Genomic DNA, 6,639 nt, shown 5'->3' with positions numbered 1-6,639 from the left:
CTGTGGACAGCCCACGCTGGAGCAGGCTCCTGGCAGGAATGGTGGCCTGTGGAGAGGACCCCACGCAGTAGCAGGTTTTCTGGCAGGTCCTGTGACCCCTGGGGACCCATGTTGCAGCAGGGGATGAACATGAGGAGGAAGGAGCAGCAGATACAAAGTATTATGGACTGACTGCAACCCCTAAGCCCCACCCCCTGGCGCCGTTTGGGGGGTAGAGGTAGAAAAGTTGGGAATGAAGGAGTGAAGTTGAGCCTGGGAAGAAGTGGAGGAGGAAGGTGCTTTTAGTTTTGTCTTTGTTTCTCACTATCTTGCTCTATTTTTAATTGGCAATAAAGTAAATTAATGTCCCTATGCCAAGCCTGTTTTGCCCATGACAGTAACTGGTGAACAATCTCCCTGTCTTTATCTCAACCTATGAGGTTTTTCATCTTCTTTTCTCTCCTTCTTTTGAGGAAGGGGAGTGAGAGCAGCTTGGTGGGCACCTGGAAGCCAGCCAAGGTCCCGCTTTAGCCCTCACATAGGACACCCAGAGAAAAATAAGAGAAGACAACAATTACACTTGAATTTATAGCAGTTCAGGGGAAAACAAAAGTATCTATGTGACTACCTAAATAGTAAGCAAAAGAAAATCACCGTGTTAGCAAAAGTGCAGTAATAATTCTAGGCTTTAAATGGTTTGACAGTACTACCCTGCAAAGACCTTGCTACCATTCAAACACACTTAAAAAATAAAGGATCAGCTTTGAATATGGTATTCGATGACATGCAATGTAAAAATCAAATGTGAGTATGAAGAATTTTATCCAGAACGCAATGCTTTGTGGTAACATCTCAAAGGCCTCTTCAAAGACGTTACTGAGCTGGGAACTATCCACTGCTTTCATAATATTTTTGGAAATAAAGCTATCCTAACAGACATTAAAGGAAATACTAAATAATAGTATATTAGGAATACTAGTAGTATTTAGCATTAGGAATATTATTAGCAGTACTAGTAGTATTACTGGTAGTATTACTACTAGTAGTAGTATTTAGTATTAGGAATACTAAAATTGGAGATAAAGCAACTGCAGGGTTTCTCTGGAATCTGCCAGGTCAGAGGGCACTCATAAACTCAAATACAGACTGGTAATCCTACTGGTTGTGAGTGAAATACAGCAGCCCAGAAGGCGCAACTCATTAAGGATCTAAAACAAACTACCTAAACATGCAAATATGGTATCAGTAGGAAAACTATGTGCTACTCCCACTGATCAACTTGGTTGATTTAGTTTGTGTACTGGGAGTTTAAAAGTTGGTATAATTAACAAAAATTAAGGATTGTATGGTACTTTTCAGCTTTGTAAATAACAGGACTGACTCCCTGCAGAAGACCCGAAGACCGTACTGCTGTGGGTGACATACCCAGGCAATGAGATAGTAGCATCTCTTGGCATCTAGTGAATGGAGTCCGCCTCCACCTATTTCTTCCTTTTTTTGCCAGCAGGATGGAAAACTGAGGGATGCGTATTATGGCATGGTAAGGTCAAGCAGGCTGGATGCAGAGGACAAGGAGGCACTAAGGGCTTATCAAAAGGGTGTCTATGAACATTCTGCTCCGAAAGGTGGAGCAGGGAGAATTCAAAAAGGTGAAAAGGAGATGAAATATTATCTCAGGTAACACCACACACTGCAGTGCATAACTGTTGATTGACAACATTGCTTCTCTGGAGATTATCGCTGGTGACCACCAAGCGAGTCTTTGCGCTAAAGGTAACCCCAAAATTGCTTAAAGCGGATGGGCCTTAACTGAGGCTAAATGGAAGAGGAAATTAACATCTTCACTCTAGTGAAGTGAAATAATGAAGGACCAAGGTGGTAACAAGTAAGAACTAAATGAAGCTGGGCTTTGCACTTTTTGCAGAGGATATTTGTAGTAGCAGCGTGCCCACAGGGGTGGGCAGCAGGATGGTGCTTTGCCTGTTTGCAAGAAGACACAGAACTTTCCCTGGAGAGACAGGCACCTGGACTTCCGTATGACAGAGAAACACGGCTTGTGGATTACATCAGAGTCAACAGAATTAATGCCTTCACCAACCTTGATTGCAGCATTGGTGTGAGCTGTGAAATGGCTCTTAGAGTGGTAGAGGTGCCTGGCATTCCTGTTCAACCCCACTGATCCCTGGTGAACCTGTGTGCGATACAGAATTTGCAGAAAGTAGACAACCACAAGAACTCAGAATAGTATTTGGAGATTTATACAGACCAGACAAAAAGGGCAGTGGGCTGTCCAGAGACTGATCAGGCACTATCAGGGACCAAAAGATTTTCAGACATGTTTACCAAGACATTCACTAACAGGGATAAACTGCAGGAAGGACTTAAGCTTTCAAATGTCCACTTTGGAGAGAAATTCAAGGTGTTGAAAACTGGAGTGGAAGTCCTAAATAAACAATTCAGCCCACCAACAAACTGAGCTAAAACCAGGCATTTACAATTAATTTGTCTCCAGTTGGAAGTCAGTGTCCTTGAAGGAAGTCACTGTCCCATTCCTAGATATACAAAAAGCATTATTTGTGAGGAAAGAATTCCCTGGGAACTATTTGGTCTTGAGATCTGATCAACAGCTGTCAATTTGAATAAGCAGCTCGAGGGTACTGCACAAATCACTCCTGGAAAAGAGACAAGAGTTATCTTGGGGACTGAATGTTCTTCACACGTTGGTGAAGATGGCATACAGCTGATCAGGCCAGCCAGGACTAGAAGAAATGAGTAAAAGATCTCATTGCAACTTCTCAGTGCAGGTGCTCAATTCAGAGGAGAGCTGCACTGATTCAGCTCAGCTAGCTCTTTCAGAGCACTATATTTTACTGTGTAGATATGCCTCAGCTACCTGTTGGTGGGAAAAGCAAACTGTCAGGCCCCCACCAGTCCATCAAGCTTGTTGAGCACACTGGAATCAACTTCTGTCTCAGGAAATAGAGGAAGTCACTAGAGGAAGCCAAGCTGCTACTTCCTATTTTAAACAAGGAGGAACTGGTTGAAAATCCAGAAGAGGAAGGTAATTTGTTTGAAAGTGGTAATGACACAGGGAGTTATTGCAAAGGAAAAACACAAAATACTTGGAATAAGGAAAAAACTTCAGACTTTTGAAAAGTCAGTGAACCAAAAGATAATGTCTAAAGGTGATCTCAAGAATGAATGCTGCTGAGAATAACTGGAAGAGAATATATTAAAACCCAAGAGGAATATTTTCTCTATAGGAAGGAAAGATAGAAAGCATAGTAAGAAAAATGTGTAGCAATATGTCTGCAACAAGTGCTCTTTAAGAAAATCACAGAATCACAGAATGGTGGGGGTTGGAAGGGACCTCTGAAGATCATCTGGTCCAACCCCCCTGCCAAGGCAGGATCACCTAGGGCAGGTTGCACAGGACGACATCCAGTTGGGTTATGAAGGTCTCCAGAGAAGGAGACTCCACAACCTCTCTGGGCAGCCTGTTCCAGTGCTTCGTCACCCTCACAGTAGAGAAGTTTTTCCTCATGTTGAGGTGGAACTTCCTGTGCTGCAGTTTGTGCCCGTTGCCCCTCGTCCTGTCACTGGGCACTAATGAAAAGAGACTGGGTCCATCCTCCTGACAGCCATCCTTAAATGAAACCCCAAAAGACAATAAATCATAACTGAGGCTGTACGTAGATACAGAACGTGGGAACCATTTTAGAAAAACAAATCGACAGAATGAGTTACGAGCAACAAGATACATCAAAGACAAAAAGAAGATGTTTTAAAAATATCTCAGAAGTAAGGGATAAACAAAGGTAAGTGGAGATTTACTACAGAATGTAGAAGGAGAGCAGCTAATGGATGATGCACACCAGGCTAAAATGTTGAATCCTTGTTTTGCTTGTCCTCACAAAGGAAGATTACTCCTGCCAGAAATGCATACATTTAAGTAAACAGTCATGTATACCAACCAGAATAGAAAAAAAAAAAAAGAATATTCATGATAGATAATGAGGAGTACAGGTCTACTGGGTGCTAAACTAGGGGTAGCAAATTCTGAACCAGGGTTGATTACCTGTGAGCACTAATGCAGGTCAGGGAAAGTCATAAAGGACTGGAGAAGGCTACACATAGTGCCCATGTTCCAGGATAAATCTGTTCATTGTTGTAACTGCCTGAGGGGTCAGCTGGAGAAACCGCAAACTGCACAACATCCTACACATACATATCCATCCTGAGGAGCAGAGCTGGGAGAGAGTGGATGTTGTTTTACTGATATCCTAAGGTTTGGAAAAAAGGATCAGGAGCCTGATCCTCAGTGCTCACACATGATTTACATCAATGTGGTTATAACTTCAGAGTCCAATGACCTCAAAGAAGGTGCAGGAGTTCAGAGTGTTTTATTTATGACCTTCATTTAGAAAGTGAATTTGAATCAGTTGCCTGCAAATTCTCAAACTCATTAATAAACACAGAACAACTTTGTTGTATAGTACCCTTTCTGGTAACAAATTAAAATCCTGTTAAAAATCAAGTATTTCAACTATTGGCTTCTAATCACAGCTCAGCTCAATTATTCTGCCTCTCTGAAGATCTACCCACGTCAGTAGTTTCCTTCTAATTGTCTTGGTTTTTCTTCCCTTTTGCCAGTGCTATGACTGAAAAGTCTGAGGCAGCCGATAGGAGTATAATGGAATAGGAATACTGCATACATTACTGTTATTCTGAGCACCTGAATTTTTAGCTTGTTGATTCTCATGTCTGTGTCTTACTAAAAATATTATTCAGGTGCTGGTGCCACTAACAAGATAATTTACCTCAGAACCATCCAAGAAAAAAATTGTCCTGCCCTATTGAGAGGTGTGTCTAATTACTGATATCAAAAGCAAACAGACAGTACCAGCCAAAGACCTGTACCATCTGGTTTATGTGGCAATGGGCAAGGCAAAAAGGGTTTCTTATTAATGTCTTTTCATAGTTTATTTATAAACCATTGTAGGGTGTGACAGAGAAAGGCTTATACGAAATCTGACAACTAGGTTTAAAAGAATTAAGGATGAGGTCAGGTTGGCAGGCTGTGACTGTGTTCCTGGATTGAATCGTGCTGGTGATATGAGCAGGGAGACCTTATTTGGGACTCTGCAGATTGTGTGAGTTGCTTACCATCTCCTCAGTTGCAGGGATCTCTGCATGTCAGCACCATGGGGCATGTCTGCAGGCTGAGCCTTTGTGTTTTTGCAGTTGCACAGAACTGGGATCCAGAAGATACTGGTGACGCTGAAGAAGGAGAACTGGGTCTGTAGTTCTCTGGGGACCTACTCAAACATAACAGAGCACTGAGTTTCCTTCTATTGCTATCGGTCCCCTTTCAGCTCTGCCACCACTGCTCCAAGGTTAGTATTGTGCATGCAGGATAACAGCCTTAAAAAATAAAAAGCACAAGTGATTGGGGCTAACTTGCTTTGTTTATTCTACTTACATAACAAATAATTCACTAAGATGTTGTGTAGTATTAAAATTATAGAGCCCTTCCCCCATCTGTAATTCCTTGACCCTTAAACAATAAGAAAATACTTCTGCATGGGGAGTTGGCACTGATTTTGACACTGATAAGACTTTAAATGACTCACAAATACCTAAATCCTAAGACAAGGAGGGGCACCTGCTGCTATTTTATTTGAAGCAGCTTCCTTGATGATTGTCCAGGTCCCTCTGGATTTAAAAAAAAAAAAACAACAAAATAACCCCCAAACAGGCTCAAGGAATGGGCCCATGTGAACCTCAAGAGGTTCAACAAGGCCAAGTGCAGGGTCCTGCACCTGGGTTGGGGTAACCACTGGTATCAGTGCAGGCTGGGGGATGAAGGGATTGAGAGCAGCCCTGCTGAGAAGGGACTTGAGGGTACTGGTGGATGAAAAGCTGGACATGAGCCAGCAATGAGCACTTGGCCCAGGCGGCCAACCATCTCCTGGGCTGCATCCAAAGCAGCGTGGCCAGCAGGTCGAGGGAGGGGATTCTGCCCCTCTGCTCTGCTCTGCTGAGACCCCACCTGGAGTCCTGCGTCCAGCTCTGGAGCCCTCAGCACAGCAAAGACATGGACCTGTTGGAGCGGGTCCAGAGGAGGCCACCAAAAGTGATCAGAGGGGTGGAACACCTCTCCTGTGAGGACAGGCTGAGAGAGTTGGGGTTGTTCAGCCTGGAGAAGAGAAGGCTCCGGGGAGACATTTCTGCAGCCTTCCAGTACTTAAAGGGGGCTTTTAAGAAAGATGAGGACAGACTTTTTAGCAGGGCCTGTTGCAATAGGACAAGGGGTAATGGTTTTAAAGTAAAAGAGGGTAGATTTAGACTGGATGTAAGGAAGACATTTATGACAATGAGGGTGGTGAAACACTGGCGCAGGTTACCCAGAGAGGTGGTGGATGCCCCATCGCTGGAAACATTCAAGGTCAGGTTGGATGGGGCTCTGAGCAATCTGAGTTGAGTATGTCCCCACTCGTTGCAGTGGGGCTGGACTAGATGACCTTCAAACATCTCTTCCAACCCAATCTATGATTCTGTATTAATCCACTTGCTCAAGACTCTGTATGAATGGGACAGACTGCTGTTGCTATTCAGGTCTGCAAGTTTTCAGTCCCCACGCTATGCAGACCACACACA

Source organism: Phaethon aethereus (genome assembly GCF_964289735.1).
Source record: "Phaethon aethereus genome assembly, chromosome: 2".
In the NCBI taxonomy this organism is placed as follows: domain Eukaryota; kingdom Metazoa; phylum Chordata; class Aves; order Phaethontiformes; family Phaethontidae; genus Phaethon; species Phaethon aethereus.
Note: the sequence above shows the minus strand (reverse complement) of the source record.